This window comes from Talpa europaea, assembly GCF_964194135.1.
Source record: "Talpa europaea genome assembly, chromosome: X".
Lineage (NCBI taxonomy): Eukaryota > Metazoa > Chordata > Mammalia > Eulipotyphla > Talpidae > Talpa > Talpa europaea.
In genome coordinates this window covers 96,145,345-96,165,849 of record NC_140081.1, presented here as the reverse complement: position 1 = coordinate 96,165,849, position 20,505 = coordinate 96,145,345, and positions in this window count along the sequence as shown.

Sequence of the window (20,505 nt, the reverse complement as noted above, 5' to 3'; positions counted from 1 at the left end):
CCATGGCCCCCATCCAGGCTCTCTGGGCCGAGGAGCTCCACGTGACTCCTGCCCCGTGCCACAACTGCAGGTGCCGTGGCTCGGAGGGGCTGACGGGCGGCCAGGTGTTCTGGGCGTGCAGGGCACTGGAAGACCCTGCCCCCCCCCCGCCCCCCGAGGCTGAAGGGAGAGTGTCAAACCGGTGGACATCAGACTCGAACTGGGGCGGGGAGGGCTACAAAAGGGCAACAAGGCAGGAGGGCAGATGGCTGGACGGAAGGGGCGCCCACCTGCCAGGGCTCTGATGGCAGAGAGGCACCAAAAAGCCCCAGAAGGAAAACCAAGGGCCAGAGCAATACAACGCCCACGCGATAGGGGCGGAGGGGCCAGAGCCTAACAAAGGACAGTGCCCGCCAAGAGGGCAGGTCACTGTCTGGGTCTCACCCACGCACACAAGTGCCAGAGACCTCGGGCTTATTTTATAAACGGGACACGAGGAGCTCGCGGTACCCACAAGCGGCAGCCGCCTCACCCAGACAGCGTCAGGGACGGTCGCCACCGGCCCCCGGGGGGGCCGGACGGCACTGGCCGGGAGCGAGGACCACCACCGGCCCCCGGGGGGGGGCGGCGGGGGCGGGGGCACCCAGCGCTCACGGCTCTTGGTGAGGTGTCGGGCGACCCCCGCGACAGACCGCGCCGAGACGCCAGGCCCAGGCCGTCCGCGGCTGCTCCTCTCGGGCGATGGAGGCCGGGGCCGCGGCCCCACGTGTCGCAGAGGCCCGCGGCGTCTCGCTCCTCCCGGGAGGTCGGCTGCCGCACGCGTCTCTCCTTCCGCCTTCGTCTTCGGAGCCGGGACGGGCGTCTTCCCTCTCCTCCTTCCTTCCGCGGGCGGCGCCCGCCGGAGCCCGTCTCTTCTCGCGGGGCCGGCGTCGTCCGTCCGGCCTTCGGCCTTGGGCGCGCGGGCCCGGGCGAGAGCCGCTCGCGGGGCGCCCCGCCCGCAGGCCTGACGGGCCCGGCCTGCGCTCGGGCGGCGGACGGGGCGTGTCCCCGGCGACCCCGGAAGTGCGCGCGCGTGCAGGGCTCCGAGGCGCGCCTGCCACGACGGGGCGGACGCGCGGTGGCGCCGCAGGGTGAGAGAAGCACCGCTCCTGCCGCCCCCCCTTCCAGGAACACCTCGAGGCCCCTGAAGGGGGTCGGCCCTGCTGGGGGTGCCGGGGGCAGGAGCCACCCGAGCTTCTGTCCGCGCCGGGCGCTCCCCCCGCGGGGGTGCTGCGGGGCCGGGCCACGAGGCGCGCTGGGGTCGCGACATGCTGGCCGACCCGGCCGGGCCGTGATCGTGGCCCCGGGTCTCGCCGCTCCTGCCCCCGCGGCCCCGGGGCGTGACGACCCGCAAGGACTCAGCGCGCGGCGGGGCGCCCCGGGACGCCGTGGGGGCGAACTCGCCGCTTGTCACTCGGCTTCCAGGATCGTGGAGGCCTGCTCGTGCCGGCGCGACTCGCACCCACCCGCCTTCGGCGTCGCTCCCAGGGGGTCGACTCCACGGCCGGCCCTCGCGGCGCCCTCACGCCCTCGCAGGAACCGCTGTTCCCACCGGCCAGGCCCGGAGGCCCCGCCTGGCCTCAGCCCCCAGCGGCCTCCAGTCCCGGGCCCCCGCGGAAGGGAACCCGCCGCCGCCGGGCCCGGTGTCCGCTTGTCTCTCGGGCCGTGCCTGCCGGGGCCGCCGGGGCCGCCGGGGCCGCCGGGGCGCGTCGCTTCGGCCCTCCCGAGCCCGGGCTCCGGGCGCCCGGCCGGTCCTCCATTTTAAGATTTTTTTTTCCTGTAATTTTTACATATCTGCTGACTTGTTTTGGCTAACGCCTCCAGATTTTTTTTTGGCTTAAACTGATGAACTATTTTTCCTGGAGTGGAGGACTTTTGCTTTCCACAGTGGACAAATACCTGGAGAGACTGGTTTTCTTTCACACTGGAACCTGACAAAACGTTCATCTGAGACTGCATCCCAACCTCCATATATTCGATCTTCATCACCATGGAAATGGTGGCAACAAGTGAAAGGGGGGAACTGTTAGGGGGAAAAGGATGTCCCAAAGCAAATTCCATATAGGCTTTGTGGACTCCACCCCCACCCCAGGTGCTCTCAGCCCGGGCTGAGGCGGCGTCTGTGCGCACGTGCGCGTTGGGCAGCCCCCAGCCGCCCCGCGGCCTATAGTGCCTGGCGCAGGAGCCACCTTTATGTTTATTCTTTTGCCAAAATGTTTTCCGGCAGCTGCACCATTCACACCAACCATATTTATACACCCCGCCACCAGTCATGGGGATCCTCGCTTCTCCATAGCCTCACTCACACCTGTTACTTTTCCTTTACAGTATACAGCGCTCCTTGTGGGTCAGAAGTCAAGTCTCATTGTGGTTTGGGTTTTCATCAGCCTCATCCGCAATGATATCAAGCATCTTTTCATCTGATGCTTGTTGGCCATTTCTACATGTTCTCTAGAGAAATCTCTACTACATATTTTGCCAACTTTCAACTGGATTGTTTCCCTTCTTACTAATGAAATGCAAAAATTCTTTATAAATTTTGAATACAAGTCCTTTATCAGGTATTTAATTTGAAAATATTTTTCCCAGTCTGTGTCATGTCTTTATTTTCTTAATGGTGTCTTTTGAAGGGCAAAGGTTTACACTCTTGATAAAGTCCAATTTATCTTTTTTTCCTTTGCAGATTGTTCTTTAAGATGTTGCACCTAAGCACTCTATGCCTAAGCCAACGTCATGAAGATTTTCTCTGACATTTTCTTCTAATAGTTTTAAGCTTTCACCTGTCACATTTGTCTTGGATCTATTTTGACTGTGTCTGTATGGGATGAGGTAGGGAGCCTCAATTCATCTTTATGTAGATGGCCATCCAATTTTCCCATCACCATTTGTTGAAAAAAAAAATTATCAGTTACATGTTGAATTGCCTTAGAACCTTTTTGCAAATCAGTGGGCCATAAAAATATGTATTTTTATCTGAACTCTCAATTGTGTTTCATTAGTCTTTATTTCTGTTCCTGTGCCATTTCCATACTATTGTAAATACTGTAGCTTTGTAATAAGTATTGAAATAGGGAAGTGTGAGTCCTTAAATTTTGCTTTTTCAAAATTTTGTGGCTATTCTTGGTTCTTTTCATTTCCATAAAACCATTAGGATCAGCTTGTCAATCTCTATAATGACCTCACTTTTATTTTGATAAAGCTTGCATTATATCTGCACATCAATTTGAGGAGAGCTACCATACTAACAATATTAAGTTTGCAAATCCATGAAATTGAAATACTTCTCCATTTGCTTAGAGATTATCTTTAATTTCCCTCATACATGTTTTCAGTGTAAAAGTTTTTACTTCTTTGTTAAATTTATTCCTAAGTATTTTATTCTGTTTGATGATATTGTGAATTGTTTTCTTAATATCACATTCTGAATTTTCTGTGTAGGTATGTAGAAGTACAAATGACTTGTGTATTAGTTTTATATCGTATGACATTGGTGAACAGAATTAGTGATTTGTGTGTGCACGTATGTCTATGTCTGTGTGTGTGTGTGTGTGTGTGTGTTTATTCCTTAGGGTTTTCTCATACAGGATTATGTCAAAGACCACTTTACTTCCTTTTATCCAATCTGGATACCTTTATTTTCTTTTTCTTGTCTAATTCCCTTAGCTAGAATCTACAGTATACAGTTGACTAGAAGTGGCAAGAGTAGACATCCATACCATGTTCCTGATCTTGGGGAAAGCATTCAGATAGTTTGTTGGATACAGAATTCTTGATTGACAGGTCTTTTTCTTATAGCATTTTGCAGACAGCATTTTGCATATGCCATTCTACTGCCTTCGGGCTCTGATGCCTCCACTTAGTTTTTTCTGAGCGGGTATTATTGTGACTCAGGGTAAAATGTGAAAGTTCCCTGCCATTCTTACTCAAGGCTCAGTAGTTTTTCTTGAATTATTGTTTCTAAATTTAAGATTTTCACCAATTTCAAGTCATGAAGGGTTTTACATTTTGACAACTTTTTGCATCTTATCTTTCCTTTTGGGGGAGTAGATTTCTGAACACTTCACTTGGCCATTCCAAAGTCTTGCCTGTATTTATTTTAGGTATCTATTTTGAGTGATTAATGTTTTTCCCACTTGGATACTTTGTTTTTCCTATTTTTGTAATTTGAGCTAAAATGTAGATATTTGGGGTTCAAGTTCATAGCATGATTCTTATGCTGCAGAAAAAGTAGAAGCAAAATTGTCTTTATTCCAATTCCTAATGCAGTCATTCTGCTCAGATGTAACTGCCAGTTATTCAGGAATCATAATGGCTTAGTTTTGGCTTGCAGCCTTCAAAATGATTTTTGGCATTGTGGGGGTTACAAAGAAATGTATTCTGTGACCTAATGAAATTTACAGCCCAGCTGAAAATTCAAAGCTTACATACTTGAATCAAGTGGGAATATGATTCGAATCAAGATGACACCAACATGTTTAGTTTCAACAGTGTGCGTTTTCACCCATCATAAAAGACAGAAATCTGTGTAGCCCAATCCAGATGAGTAACGCTTCTTTGAATGAACAGAATTTGAAATGGCCTTTTGAGAATGGATAGAGGATTAACAGAGCTAAGAGAACATTATAAGGTAAAGTATTATGAGGAGAGCCATGGTCAGGACCATTGACACCGCCCCCTCCCCGCCCCCCCCTCCTCCCGCCACCATCCAAACTACAACAGTTTGTCTCCTTCGGTCACGGTGCCCACTCCTTTGGTGTGTAACTCAAACCATAAAAAAGAGAATCATGGCACAGAAGTATCATTCACAGGGAAACCATGAGCCATTCGATCTCACTATCATTGGCTCATCTCCCACTTGACTCTCCTAGAAACCATCCTCGCTCTCTGTCTGTCCTGCTGCACCTCTGCCTCATTCTTTATACTGAACACTCCCTGCAGCTTCTGTTCACCTGACCACAATCTTATCACATCAGTGCTCACCCTTGAAGTAGTTTTGATGGCTTCTCTTCTAGTTTTCTTTTTTTTTTAAAGATTTATTTATTTATTTATACAAGCACAGGGTACAGTCAGAAGCGTGGGAGGGTGAGAGGATTCACCAGAGCCAGAGCGGGGAACAGAACAGGCAGACTGACGAAATACACTGCTGAGGGGAGCAGCGGGCAGCAGGAGAGGTCTGCGCACCATGTGGGACCCTCGCCCAGCGGCCAGGAATCGAACCGGTGCTGCAGAGGCTGCAGGCAGCTTCACAACCCAGCGCTCAACCGCTGCACCACCGGAGAGGCCCTTCTCTTCTAGTTTTAACGGTACTCACAACCTTCCTTCTTAGACATTGATGGAAACCCTCCACAGATTGTAGTATCTCCCTTCAGAAAGTCTTGAAACAGTAACTCTAGTGGTACCACAGTGGACGCCTGGAAGAGATAAAATGGTACGCAGTAGACAAAATCTGGCAAGTGTGGCCCTAAAAAAAGAAGCTGCAGCGCTTCATATTAGGGATACTAACTGGTCAGCCAACCAGCAAACCTCCACTTGCTGTCCCTGGAAAGCACATACATGCACAAGAGCCCTCATTCAGGGTTTGCACTACAACCCTAACCCTAACACCCATATTCTCTTGGCATACTTTTTCTAGCAACTCACTATAGCTGCCAGATTTCAGCGTGGCCCCTGGACTTCCAGAGTATCCAAACACTTCTAGGGGGAGCTCGATATTTATACTATATCTTATCCCACAACATCTATCTCTCTAAAAGAATAGGACGACATGCCAGGAAAACACAAAGCATTTGTACCTACTCTTGACCCTAGATCATCATAAACTTTGCCTCAGCCTGCCCTTCCCTATCTTCTAGTACCACAAGCTGTGTTCAGTGTGGTAGCTGTGTTCATGAAATTGGTCAGGACAGCTTGAGATCACTGTCTCTCACCATTATCATTCCAGGCCTCGGCTCCAGCCACCCTGGCTTTCAGGCTGTTCTTGGGCTACAACAGGTAGAATCACAGCTCGGACCTTTTGCCTCCTTTACCCCAGGAAACTTCAGGGCTGACTCTCTCTTTATTCAAATGTCATCTTTCCCCATGGAGCCTGACCTGACCATCATGCTTAAAGTCCTGCCACCTCCTTGTGTTGCTGGGGGGTTTTTTATAAGAATTTTTTGAAGATTTATTTCTGCATGCAAGAACTGGGGTACAGGCCAGAGGTGTGGGGGGTGAGAGGATTCACCAGAGACAGGGTGGGGAGCAGAACAGGCAGATTGACCTAAATACACCACTGAGGGGAGCAGCGGGCGAGCCAGGAGAGGTCTGTGCGCCATGTGGGTCAGCTCCCTGGCCAGGGATCGAACTCGTGATACAGTGGCTGTGGCTAACCTCACTGTGCTGCATCTTAACCCCTTGCGCATTCTTATCAAATTTGATTCTATATAATTTATTTACGTATTATGCTTGTCTTTAATTGTCTACCTCCTCCCTCCAGAAGATAAGCTTCATGGGAAGTGGGAAATTTTGTCTGTTTTATTCACTGATACATTCCTAGTGTGTCAGACATTACCTGGCACAAAGTTGTCATACACAACAAATTTTGTTAAAGGAATTTACTAATTAGTTTTCATCAATGAATTGATATTTAATCTGAGACCAGAGAATGACTAGGAAAAATGAGAGGGAGAACAGGGCAGACAGAGGACACAAGAGAAGAAGGTCCTGCGGCCATGACACTAGATAGGTGGGGCCAATCGTGTAGTTTGAAGTGCCTTTGTACAGAGACAATGCGACTATTTGCCTGCCCTCAAGGAGCTCACAATAAATGGGGAAAGAAAATAATTAAGCAGGTGACATTATATGTGTTCTAAGCACACAAAGAAGGGTGCCCAGAAGAACTGTGGAAATCCCAGTGGGCAGCTGTAACTCTTCCTAGGGGAAGGTGACATTCAATTTAGGTCTCAGGCAGGAGAGTGACATGATGAAAATGTTTTAAGAAGATTAATCTGGCAATAGTATGGAAAATGGATTGGGATAAAGATGGACTGTAGGCAAAGAATCCATCTCATCGATGGCTCTAGTCCAGGTATGAGGTGATGAAGGCATCTATAGAAATGGAAAGAGAAGGACAAATCTGAGAGACATTTGGAAGGAAAAATTGACAGGAGCTAAATGGACTCTTGGCTTTAAGCCTTTCAGGAGGTAATGCTTCTTCCTTAGTAATAACCATGAAAAGATTCAGATTGACCTATTATGTAATTGCCTGCTCTGACTAGAATCTCTAGCGATGGCTGTTCTCCAGAAGCTTCCGTTACTGTGATGGATACTTGTTGGACCTTAATTTACATTAGGATGGCTTTAGACTCTAAAAGTTGGGAAGCTCTCAAAAACATAATTTTGACTATGAAACAGCAAATTATTCTATTAAAGGAGAAATGAGGGAAACCGGGGGTAGCATAAGTTTCAGAATGGGTTCCTACTTCCTTATGTTTGTAAGGATGACATGTAAAAGGTGGGGGAAAGAATGTCTATGACAGGTGACACGTACCTACTGGCTTGGTGTGTGGAAGGATAAGGCCAAAAATTGCCTCGGGTTTATACAAATACATGTTTACAAAGAACAGTGTTTAATTCTGTTCTCAAAAAGAAAAAGTACATGTGCCCTGGGGTAAGGATGGATGGGCATGATGACGTCTTTGAACTGCTCCCCACGATCAAAGGGATTTAGGTGCTTTAAGACATTGCCACTTCAAATGCCCAAAAATAGATGACTGGATCAAGAAGATGGGGTCCATATACACCATGGAATATTACTCAGCATTCAAAAAAGATAAACACATGCAATTTGCAGCAACATGGATGGCCCTGGAAGGGATCATGCTCAGCGAAATAAGCCAGAAAGAAAAAGAAAAATACCAGATGGTCTCACTCATAGCAGGAATCTAGAAAACTTAAATAAGGGACCAGGAAAAAGAATAACTATAAGAAAGAAAATATCAAAATCAACAAACAATTAGGAACCAGAGACACTCTATGGGGGGCGGGGGGGCGGGGAAAGGAGGGCTTGGGGTCAAAATAAGGGGGTTGCAAGGGGAATATAAAAATAAAATTTAAATAATAAAAAAAAGACATTGCCACTTCTTTTTTTTTGTTTTTTGTGGGATCCTCGCCGGTGGCCGGGGATCAAACTGGCGCTGCAGAGGCTGCAGACATCCTTGCAACCCAGCGCTCAACCACTGCGCCACCAGGGGAGGCCCAGACATTGCCACTTCTAACAAAGAAAAAGGAAGAGTATTCAATCGACTCATCAGTGAACTAAATATCTCCTGGTTATCTTATAGAACAGATTCACAAGTGAGTACTGGAAAAATGCAAACACATCAATAAGCAAAAACATTCTGCACAGATCTAATTTTTATTTCTGTCAAGATTATTAGGGTTACTTATGGAAATATAACAGATGTAACATTGAGTGAGATTTCATCAAAATTTTAAACAAATCTTTTATCACACTTTTATGAACAAGAGTTATAAACCCATATTAATGCATTAGATCTATAATACAATTATGTATTAATTAAACTACCATGTTAAGAGTTCTGAGAAATGGACCATAGGCAAAGGTCTGCTGCAAGCCCCACCTTCGACCACTCAGTATTTTTATTGCCTCGGTGAAGATTCAGAACAGACAACTTAAAATTGACCCCGAGAAAGAACAGCGCAGTACAGGCAAGGGGGCTACGCCACAGCGAGGTGCTTTCTGGGACAGGAATGCTTGTTTGTATACTGATACACATGGTGTGAGGTAGTGGTCAAGCTTTATTCTTTTGCATGTAGCGACCCAGTTTTCCCAGCACCATTTATTGAACAAACTTTCTTTGCTCCAGTGCACACTCTTTGCTCCTTTGTCAAAGATTAGTTGACTGTAAATCTGTGGGTTTATTTCTGGATTTTCTGCTCGGTTCCATTGGTCTGTGTGTCTGTTCTTGTTCCAATACCATGCAGTTTTGATTATTATGGCTTTGTAGTGTAGTTGGAAATCTGGGCATGTGATGCCTCCATTCCCTTCTTTCTTTTTTTCAGGAGAGCTTTGGCTATTCGGGGTTTTTGGTGATTCCATATGAATTTCATCAATAATTGTTCTAGGAAATTAGAAGGTATTTTTAACTGACTAAAAGTGAAAGCGTCCAGCATATAAAATAACAGTGCGGCAGACAGCTAGGCAGAACACAGAGGCAGTTCGGCACAGAGAAAGTGCACAGTGGAACGCAATGGTAGGCAGCGTGTCACCACCCACTTACTCAGGTCCATAGATGTGCGACTCCAAGGGTGAACCCTAATTCAACCATGGACTTCAGGTGGCAATGATTTGCCAGTGTAGGGTCATGGGTTGTAACGAATGTGCCTCTCTTGGCAGTGATATTGATAATGGGGGAGGCTGTGCAGGTGTCGGGGCAGAGGATATACAGGAGATCTCTCTACCTCCCCTCAATTTTGCTGTGAACCTCAAAGTTCTTTTAAAAAATAAAATCTGAACTAAGAAAATGTTCAATGGGCAAAAGAGGTGAACAGACTCAGCCAAAGATGGCAATTAAGAATATGAAAAAAAAAAAAAACGCACGACATCATACATAATTAAGGATATGCAAAACGATGAGACATCCCTGCACAGCTATTAGAATGGCGAAATCCAACAAACTGACAACATCAAGTTCAGGCAAGGAGATAGAGAAATGGTGGTGTTCAAAATACTGGCTGCTATAGCTGCTGTGGGCAGCAGTTTCAGACTTTCTACCTTGAACATTCTAACACACTGTAGCACTCTTACTATGTACCCAAGTCATCTGAAAACTATGTTCACACAAAAATTTGTCTGTAAATGTTTATAGTGGTTTTGTTGAAATGAACATGGAGACCTCAATTGTGTGTGGTCTGCGGTTTGTTGTCCAAACTGACTGGAGTTTCCTTGAAGGAATGAGAATGGCAAATAATAAGGGAAGGGAGCTTTCACCTTTTATTTTATATATTTTGGGTTTCTTTGGATTACTTTTCTTTCTCCCTTTTCTCCATTTTACAATAAGCAAATTTTACTTTGTAAGTAAATACAAAACAACATCACACTTCTTCCAAGAATACTGATCTGAGGGGTCCTCAGGCCTTCCCAGGCATCATCAACCCCGTTCTCCTTTGCACCTTTTCCTGTAGTTCTGCTTAAACTGTCGGAGGCAGTAGCAGTTACCACGGAAAGTGGTGTTTCTTTCTTCCCCACTAGACTGTGAGCCACTGAAATGGTGGCTGATATTACTGATTTATTTATAATTAAAAATAAATGAACGTACTTGCTTAAAAGTAGTGTTTTTTAAAAATATATAAAAGGAGAAAAGTATTTGATTAAGAATTGAGCATCAGAACATCAGGGTTGGAAAAATGTTTTGTTTTTAAGGACCAGATAACGAATACTGTAGGGATTGCAGGCCACATGTAGTCTTGGTCTCGTATTCTTGTTTATAACCTTTTAAAAAATGTAAAATCCATTCTTACCTTGTGGGTCTCATAGAAACAGGCCATAGTTTGCCAGACTGTGTCTTGCCTGCAGGTAGAAGGTTGGCATTAGGGAAATATTGACGAATTTTAAGCTGAATTTCTTTTTATTTCTTATTTTTTTCTTTTTTTTCCATTTTAAAAGGACGGCTTATTAGGAAAGGGCACAAGGAAGAGAGGCCGCCACACGTCACAGGTGGGCAGAGTAAGCAGAATCTCTGCAAAGATCACTGTGCCCAGCGCAGTGAGGGGGTCTCCGAAGTTATGAACTGGTGGTAGCAGGTGTTACTAAGTCCCCAGAAGTGAAGGGGAGAGTAAAAAAGGAGATTCTTCCATGGAGGATCTTAGAGGCCAGGAAAATTTTTTCTGCAAAAGGCCAGAGTAGACATTTTAGGTTTGGTGGGTGACACAGCCTCAGTTACATGTTCTTTTTTGTTCTGTTTCTGCCTTATACCACTTTCAAAGCCAACTAGAGAGTATTCAGCCCTAGGCTGTAGATTGTCAAGCCCGGGATTATTGTGTAAGCACCAATCAGAATGAGGATTTGTAGCACTTGGTCAAAATTTTCACCCCAGGGCATGGTTTGCCATGTTTTAGGTTACGGATCCCGTAGAAATTGCCATGAAAGCTACGGGTCTTGTCCACAGGAAAGATGCGGAACACACCCAATTTTACATGTCACTCCATGGGTCCTAGGCCAAGAACTTTAGCAAATAGCTGTTTCACAGTATCGGGGGTTATTACGTTGGAGACACTTAACTAACCTCAAAGTCTGGACAGTCCAGCACTCACCTGGGTGTGTCCTGAGGGCGCAGGTACTTTGATTGCTGCAACAAAGTTATTCACGAAAGAGCAGCTGTGATCGCCTCTGCCTCTCTTCCCTCCTGTACAGCCCAAGGCTTTTCCCCAGGTCATAGGTTACCTTCCGGCCAACTCAGGCAATGGGATTCCACGTAGCATCTTCTCAATAGTTCCAGAGCATGGGTCACGGCGGTGCCCACGGGCACCGGGCTGTGGATTCGGGTGGGATCAAGAGCCTGGCCACATGGGCTGTTCAGACTTCAGTGCTCTCAGGGACCCAAGCCCATGGTCAGGGAGGCAGCACAGGCCAGGCAGGGGGCCATGGGCAGGCATGCAACAGAGCCTTGTAGTACCAGCAGGGCACGGGGCAGTTTTTCTGTGATCCGGGCAGACAGGTAAAGCAGGAGTCCTGGCATCCTCAGTGGCTTTTTCAGGCCTGGAGTGAGGCACCCAGGTGCCGGGCAGGCAGGGACGGGGCCTGGAGGCTGCTAGTGGTCCCCTCGCTGGTCTCTGTGGCACTGTGCTGCGTGGCCCTCTGCTCCCGTGCTCCGGTCGTCGCTCTCTGCCCCCGCTGCCATGCTTCTGCGTGCAGCCTCCAGGTCAGGTGCCCACTCACGCACACTCCAGGTGCGGCGTCAACGCGCTGGTAAGGCCACAGGTGTCTAGCATTGATGCTAATGGCAGGAGGGTGGGGAAACCTGACCACTCCCATTTCCCCCATAGTCCCCCAGCTCCCAGGAGTCCTTGTTCTCCCTGGGCTCACTCTGGCATCACCTGGGGTCTGTGGCTTTGTAGTCCCTATGCTCCCGCAGGTGTCTGGATGACCCACCTCACAGCTCCGCCTCTGGCCTCAAGTGTGGTGTAGGGTAAGGAAAAATGTCAGGCTTTCCTGCCCTCCCACCATCAGGATGGATGATGGATCCTTGCGGTCCTGAATGCATGCCTGATGGCGGCACCTGGAGTAGAGTGTGGGCCTAGGTAGATGGGATTCACCTGGACTAAGACTGGGCTTTTAAGGGCGGCATCGCAGGAACACCAGCAGAAGCCAAGAAGAAGCCAAGAACGAACAGAAGCCGAGAGAAGAAAAGAGAAGCAGAGAGAACGCCAGAGAGCCCAGATAGAGTGAGGATTTGCTGGGGGCTGGGAGGCCTGCCAGCCTCCAGGCCCCCCAGCACCCCTGCCTGCCATATGCCTGGTAAATCTAAATAAAAGACCTGCAAAAGCCACCTTGGACTCTGACTCCTCCTTGACCCGCTCTGCTGCATCAGAAAACCTGCCCTATGTCCATTCCTACAGTGGCCATACCCAGCGCCCTGCCCCAGGGTCCACATCCGCAAAGTATCCACAGGGGGGTCACGTGCCCACCCATCAAGTCAGCCTGTGGCTGGGGGGCCCAGTGGAGGAGGGAATGGGAGCACCCCAACTAAGACAGCACAATGGTCGCCACCCCAGCTGCAGTCGTTTTGCCTAATTAAATTCCCCCTAATTGGACAGTGGGTCAACTTCCAGATTCTTCAACTGATGGGTTTTGACAATTTTGTCCAATTCTGTCGTTGCTGTTGGGGGGAGGGTCTGCCGAGTTCCGCTCTTACAGAAGCCCCCTGTAGGGTAAGGAAAAATGTCAGGCTTGTCTGCCCTCCCGCCATCAGGATGGATGACGGATCCCTGCGCTCCTGAACGCACGCCTGATGGCGGCACCTGGAGTGGGGTGTGGGCCTATGTAGATGGGATTCACCTGGGCTGAGACTGGGCTTTTTAAGGGCGGCGTCACAGGGATGCCAGGAGAAGCCAAGAAGCCGAGAACGAACAGAAGCCGAGAGAGAAGCAGAGAACGCCAGAGAGCCCAGATAGTGAAGACTTGCTGGGGGCTGGGAGGCCTGCCAGCCTCCCGGGCCCCCAGCACCCCTGCCTGCTATGCACCGGGTAAATCCCAATAAAAGACGTGCAAAACCCACTGGGGACTCTGACTCCTCCTTGACCCGGTCTGCATGGGATCCTAGAAAACCTGTCCCGTGTCCAGTCCTGCCACTACACCCCCTCTTCAGAGAGGCTCCAAACTTCACTTTGAGAAACACGAGTGAAAGGGGCATTTGGGCATGGGCATCAGGTGTGGCCTCGCCGCCCATGTGATATGATCCTACAAGTTACTGCTCTGACTTGACTTCCCTGGTCCCTCAAGTGAAAATGACGACATCAGGAACAGCCCACTTTGCTTTCTTTTCTTTTCTGGCTGCCATAGACAGAACTGCAGTGGATGCCTACGGGGTGCAACACTTTCTGTGAGGGAAACACTGACAGATAAATTCGGGGGTCAAGCAATAAATATACATACCTTTTATTGTGTAGTAACTTCCACATAGCTCCCCACTGTGCCTTCATCCGCACATCTTTTGAAAACATTGCTTTAGTCGATCTTTAAGAGTCTTGTCACTCTGATGGGTGGAAATGCTCCATACCAAGTCCTGGTCACTCTGAGCCTGGAGGGTTTCGCTCGTTCACTCGCGGCTTTTCTGCGGGCCTTTCACTCTTTGTCTGTGTAACTACGGGGACTGCACCTGAGGCGAGGAATGAATTACGGTACAAAATGAACAAGGTAAGAAAATCAAGTAATTGAAAAATAATAATAAAATAAATAGTGCCCTATTTCCCCAGCTTATTACGTAATGAAATGCATTCGCCTGTCAGCTGGGGCTGGTGCGGGTGCTGTTGCCCCGTCTTACTGGAAAGCTTTTGGAAGTTATCAGGCTACTAATTTTTTTTTTAAGTTTTCCTAAATAACTATTTCTGACCAGTGTGATCTTTTCCTTAGAAATGGGATTTGATCACGTCTGGCTTCCCTCAGCTTTGGCCCATTCCTCTGGACGAGACCTGCTCTTTTTCACTTGTGAGTGGACAGGAGACTTGTCTTCTAGTTGGGAGTCTACAGCCTTTCACCACCATCACCCACTTTCCCTCTGGCAACCACAATCTACTCTCTTTTTCTATGAGTTCAATTTTTATGAATTTTGAATTGATACTATTTGTCTTTATCTGACTGGCTTCACTTAGCGTAATGCCCCTAAGGTTTATCCATATTCTCATAAGTGGTAACATTTCTTTTTATGCCTGAATGATATACTATTGCATATATATCACATTCTCCCTACTCATCTGCTTATGTTGTCTCCATGTCTTGGCTATTGTAAATAATCCTGCAGTTAACATGAATAATAACTTTTTGAGTTAATGTTTTCATTTTCTTCAGGTCAACACCCCGCAGTAGGATGAGTGGATCTTATGGAATTTGTATTTTTATTTTTTGAGGACCCTCCATACTGTCTTCAGAGGTCTGGACCAGCCTACATTTCCTCCTGCAGTGTAGACAGGCTCCCTTATACTGCACAGCCTTGCCAACACATGCTGTTTCTGGTCTTTGTGAGCTGGGCTGTTCCCACGGGTGCGAGGTGGGCTCTGCATCTCCCTGGCAAAGAATGCTGATGACATGTTTTCGTGTGCCCATTGGTCACTGCATGCTCTACCTAGTTTTTATTTTTTTACTTTTTTAAAAGATTTTATTTTTATTTATACAAGAACTGGGGTACAGGCCAGAGGCACAGGAGGGTGAGAGAATTCACCAGAGACAGAGCAGGGAGCAGAACAGGCAGACAACTGAAAACACTGCCGAGGGGAGCAGCAGGGGCGACAGGAGAGGTTTCCCGCGCCATGTGGGTATCTCCCTGGCCAGCCGGGAATTGAACCCGCCCTGCAGAGGCTGTGGTAAGCTTCACAGCACGGCGCTCATCCCGCTACCACCAGGGAGACCTTACCTAGTTTTTAATTGGGCTGTTTTGTTGTTACTGAGTTGTAGTCCCTTCTAGCTCCGAAAGTTTGCGTGTGGATGACAGGTGTTGCTAGGGCAATGGGAGCGAGGGGTGTAGGCTATAGAACTGCAGGGGTGCTTCCATCATCATCCTCTGATAGCTTGATGGATGCCCCAGAGGTCCTCTACTTCGTAACCATAATTTCTTGAACTTGTTTACCCAGGGAAAAGATTTATTCATTCATTTATTAATTAGTGCTACTCGACCCACAAATATTTCTATCTCAGGAACATTCTCAGCACTCACTTTAATTTGATTTCATAAACAATACAGCACTGGGTAATCGGCTGCTAAAAGTAATGTTCCTAACCAGTAAATCATTGGCTGTATTTGTATGGATTATTTGTAACACCTTCTATGTTTCCCTTACAAGGAGCTGCTGGTCACGTGACTAGATAGGACGGGCAGAAACGAAAGGTCATTCAGCCTAGAATCTAATGAATGCTGCCATCTACCAGCCCCAGTTCCAGTGGTAGAATTCCCCAGCTTCTTAAAACCAGTGAGGGACTGAAGACCTTTCTGGAGAACTTTCTGCTCTGTGGAACTGCATTTGTAGAAAATGTCCCTCCCACTCAAGAACATACAGACAGGTTGGCAAAAAGGATCAGCTTGATTGGGTTTCTTTAGTTTCCTGGTTACCCGTGATAGCGCATTTGCAGAGGATGAACACCAATAAAAACGTCTCAGGTGCGGTCAGTCTTGCTTTACTGCATAATATGTCATAGCAAGAACAGGGAGATTCCCATTCACAGTGCTTTATTTGAGGCCTGGATTTCTAATCTCTAAAGTCACTTACATGTTAAATATGATGAAGACTTCAAAGTAATTGGTGTGCTTTCCCAGCCCTGTGATCCTGAGTGAGGGATCGTTGTACACTAGAAAGGGCAGCAAGTGGAGACAAGCACCCACCATTGAGCCACTGTGTGAACATAGGCAACTCCCTACACACCTACACTCGCACACACCTGCCCGCAGCCCCTCCGGTGGCCTGTTTCCCATCTTATCAATAAGAGCATTGAATGAGATGGTGTGTAAAGATCATCCAGGTTTGACCTTCCATGGTTTCTGAGCCTTGATTCAGAGACTGGTGATTAATAATGTTACCTTGTATTGTGCAACTCCTAAGCAGCACATTCACACCCACTATTTTGTTTTTGTCATTATAATGATACTGGTAAGTGTGTGTTTTATCCCCCGTTCTATTGAGGAGGCACCCAAGGCTCAGATAGATTGATAGATAATAGATAGATAGATAGATAGATAGATAGATAGATAGATATAGATATTTCTTAAAGATTTATTTATTTATACAAGAGCTGGGGTACAGGCCAGAGGCATGAAAGGGTGAGAGGATTCACCAGAGACAGAGCGGGGAACAGAACAGGCAGACGGACTGAAAACACGGCTGAGGGGAGCAGTGGGCGAGACAAGAGAGGACTGCGGCGCCATGTGGGTATCTCCCTGGCCGGGGATCAAACCCGCACTGCAGAGGCTGCGGACAGCTTCACAGCGCTGCGCTCAACCCGCTGCACTACCAGATCGGCCTCTGAGGCTCAGATATATTAACTGACTGCCGAGAGTCACTCTGTATCAGCCGAGCTGATGGACTCAGAGAGCTCGGGGTCTCCTGCTCCTAGATGCAATATTCTTTCCACTTGCCAGTCTGCTTTTCTAACTGGAATGTAGAAAGATCCTCTGTAGTGTTAGCTGCGAGGCAGACCTCCCTTGGTAGAGGTAGTACTTTCCCTACTTAAGACCAGCTAGAGTTTGCTGTGCACACACAGTACGCTGTGCTTGTAACGTCTGTGAATCGTTCAGCTTGAAACACAGTGAGAATGTTCAAGTACAAGAAGCTGCGCTGGTGCACAATAAAATGAGAGGACATGGAGATTATGGTTCAAGAGGAAGAACATTTCCTGTTGAAGTTTCAGGGAATAAGATGAAATCTGCAAGCTAAAGAAAGTGACTATCAGTCAGATCTAAGCCCACCAGGAAAAGGACTATAAAATCAAAACCTATGACGTGTAACTCAAGGGGAGGTACCATGAAGCATCAAGCTCCCTAAACATTCGCTACCATACACTACCCTTTTCTCCTTATTCCCTCCATGTCCAAAAGGTGGGTGGGGATCTAGACTTATCAATGCTAATAGCAGCTGCATAGGAAACTCTTTCTGTACACAGGAAGCTGAGAACAGGAACGTAAAGGCCATTAAAAGCAGGCACATCAGCAGCAGGATGGCTTCCTAGGCTTCCAGAACACTTTGCACTTCTACGGTTCCCTCCTCCCAACCAATTTCCTACAATATTAATCACTGATAGGATTGTCGAGAATGCCAGTGTGTTCCACTGTCATCTTCACCTGATCGATGGGAATCTGGAGAAAAAATGTCCATTCTTTTTTGTGAATAAGTAAAGTACTGGAAAGTGTCTGGAAAGACAACCATGAAAATTTCAAATAATTAAGACGCCTTCCTATACTTCCTTAAACAGAGAGGCCACCTCTGGGAGGGTGTGGATTTCCACTCAGACTTCTCTGGGGCCAGGCCTCATCCACCAGGCCAGCTCCGGGGCGGCACACACCACCTATTTGTAAGAGCCTGTGGGTAAGTGGATTCCATTTCCCAGAGTGCGATTTTCACATGTGATGGTCTAAAAGAGTTTCTTGATCATTTTCCTCTTTTTATGAACCAAGATCATATCTACTGCTGATGAGTTATGTAACTATTTCTTTCTCTTCTAGAAACAGCATCATTTGGAAATATCTTTGCTTACTCTTTTAGATTTACAGGAACAAAATTTTTTGAAATGATTAGAAACCCACCTTACTATATAAATGGATCTTAATACTGTTTTTTTTTTTTCCAAAATAATTAGAAATAACTTACCCAAAAAAGTAGTGGCCAATCCTTAGTTTTGGAATTTGTACAGCATTCTTAAATTTAGTTGTTATGTTATATATTGAAATACAAAACAAATTTGTTTTGAAAATGGTATTAAGAGGAATTTGAATCGACTTACAAGTCAGAGAGACAGAATGACTGCAAAATGACTTTTTTTCACGTGCAATCTGAAGCTTGAGGAGGAGGTGGGTACGCCAGGCTTCGCTCCAGCTTCGTTCATATCTAATAGGCAAGCGACACTCTGTAAATTTAAGGTGTACAAAGGGTTGCTCTGATATTCTTATATATTGCAATGATAAGTTACCTAACGGAGAGTCTATCTTAAATGTTCTCACCACAAGAAAGAAATGGAACTGATGTGACGTGATGGATAGAGGCCACACTTAACGTTCCCACCTCTGCGCTTACTAGAGGTACCGCTGAGGTTCTTTTGTTGTTATTGATCGTGTCTCTGCACAGAAATGATGAGCCTGAGGCAAGGAGTAGAAAGGAGAATGGGGCTGGGTTTACAAAGAAACCAGGAGAGGGTGATAATATGCAATTGATTGTGGTTACATTGATTTCCTTTAAGGGTCTAGAACTTAAGAACGTTTGGTTCAGGGGAGGAAGAATAAGAAATAAAGCGGCTTTTAGAGCCTGCTCAATGGCATCATATACGCAGAGGCCGGCAGCCCTGCGGCCTCATTCTAGCGGGGCGGAGAGGAGGAAATGGAATGAAAAGCAGTGGGACCGGGTTGAGCTTCGAATATTGACTAGCTCTTCTCTTTCTGACCACGGCCAGAGAGGAATAATTGTACTTGAATTTAACCCTTTCTCATTAGCAGCACAACCATGGACGAACACGCTCGCGCAGATCTGGATTTGCTTGCCCTTCTGAACAGGGATCAGCATTGCCATCTTGGACAAGTAACTGCATCTTTTTGTGCCTCCCTTTCTTCATCTGTAACACGGGACTCTTAATAAAATGTATCCATCTGCCTGAATTCTCTGTCAAGTTGCTCAAATGAGAAACCTGGAGTCATTCTAGATTTTTACCAGTTCTTCACCTTGCCCATTAATCAGCTACCAACTATTGCCAGTTCCCAGACTGCAGCACGCCCCCGGAATGTCCTCTTCTCTGCACCACACTTCTCTAGGTGCGAGCCCTCTATACTTTTCTCTATTTCAGTTACCAAAGTTGTTGTTTTCCGTGGATTTTGTCACCTGCTTCCCACAAGTGCCTCTTCCCTACCATCGCCATCGTCAGGCCTTCACAGAGTCAGTATGGCCACAGCTTCCCAGTTTAAAATCCAGTGGCTCTCCGCGCTGCCCCAGTAGGACTCCTTGCTCTCGTCCTTGAATATGCCTTGTTCTGTGTTAGCATGTCTGGTGCTGCTTTGTCTCTGCCCAGAAGAGCCTCACCTCACCTCAGTGTCACTCCAGACTAGAAGCTTGTGAGGGGCTGTAGGACTGATAGTCTGTGGGACGACACAGCTCCCCTGAGTGACCCAGCAGGGCTGCAAGTACGCGGGGATGTGGCTCCAATGGTACCTCCAGTGGCCTTTGTAGTTCGCACCCCTTAGAGCGCACGTAATCATCAAGGCTCAAGCGTCCCCTCTGTTCATCTCAAGCCTTTTCCTCCACATCCGGTCATGAGGAAGATAAAAATAAGTTACTGCTGTCGCTCCTGAGCTACAGTCCAGGTGCCGCATGCAACTGGCTCTTCGCCCCTGGATGAGCCGCCCTGGGCATTGCTCCTGCAGTTACCCCTTATAGCTCTAGAGCCATGGTTAGGTGCTCAGTCATTTTTCCAACAGCTTATTATGAGCATTTTCTGACATAAAGAGAAGTTGAAACTTTTACAGGGAAAACCTGCAGACAGGTGTGTTGCTGTGCGTGTGTTGCTGCCCTTCTAGCCGTCTCGGAATCTGATTCTTCAGACATTTCAAAGTACATTGCAGATGCAAGTACACATCCCCCTAAAATTCTTCAACATTTATATCCTTACACTTCAATATTTGCTTACATTTTTGTATTCTGAGATAAACTCTACATACAATAATGTTAAAAATATTAAGTGTGCACTTGCTGGCTACTGACAAACCCGCAACCTCCGCGTGGCCCGGCCCTGTCCGCATCAAGAATGTTGCCCTCCCTCCCCGGTGGCGCAGCGGTTGAGCGCTGGGTTGCGAAGCTGCCCGCGGCCTCTGCGGCGCCGGTTCGGTCCCCGGCTGCTCCCCGGCCACCGGAGGAGGGTCCCACATGGCGCGCAGACCCCTCCTGCCGCCCGCTGCTCCCCTCAGCAGTGTCCTTCGGTCCTTCTGCCTGCTCTGCTCCCCGCTCTGGCTCTGGTGAATTCTCTCACCCTCCCGCGCTTCTGACTGTACCCAGTGCTTGTATAAACAAAACAAACAAACAAATATA